Here is a 457-nt window from a genome sequence, read left to right as displayed (position 1 = left end):
TGCGCGCTTTTGCGCAGCCCCGTTTCTGAGCACTGGTGGCACTTCTGGAGGCAGCCGGCCCTCCTGCACCCTCCCCCAAACCTGAGCTGAGCCAAGGCCACCCTGGCTCGCACCATGGGATGCTCTGCAAGGCTCAGCGCACCGATCAATCTCTGCTTTCTCCTTTATTGCTTTTCTTTTTTTCCAAGCAAGCCACCGAAAGAACCTATTGAACAGTAATGAAACCATAACTGCATTTGCTTTGATTAAGCCCTAAATTAGCAGCAGCAAATGTCTCACGAGGTCATACGCCACCAGCAGCTGCTCTCTGCTCCGAGCACCTTTCTCAATTAATCTGGTGGCCGAGTCTGCCTCCGCCGCAGAAACAAGCCCGACTAAGGAATGAGCTTTGGGAGCTGCAGCTCGGAGTACCCCGAGTATCTTGGGGGGGGGGTGGGAGGGGGCAGGGACGCCCGCC

The 457-nt window shown here is 56.5% G+C and overlaps 1 protein-coding gene across 2 annotated transcripts in view; it reads left to right on the top strand.

The window, feature by feature from the left end:
- KIAA0513 (KIAA0513 ortholog) overlaps positions 1 to 457 on the top strand; it is an 11,994-nt gene that overhangs the window by 5,067 nt on the left and 6,470 nt on the right. The window lies entirely within an intron of this gene.

The sequence above is a fragment of the Egretta garzetta genome, unplaced genomic scaffold (assembly GCF_000687185.1).
Source record: "Egretta garzetta isolate BGI_Z169 unplaced genomic scaffold, ASM68718v1 scaffold422, whole genome shotgun sequence".
Lineage (NCBI taxonomy): Eukaryota > Metazoa > Chordata > Aves > Pelecaniformes > Ardeidae > Egretta > Egretta garzetta.
Note: the sequence above shows the minus strand (reverse complement) of the source record. Positions and strands in the feature narration are given on the sequence as shown.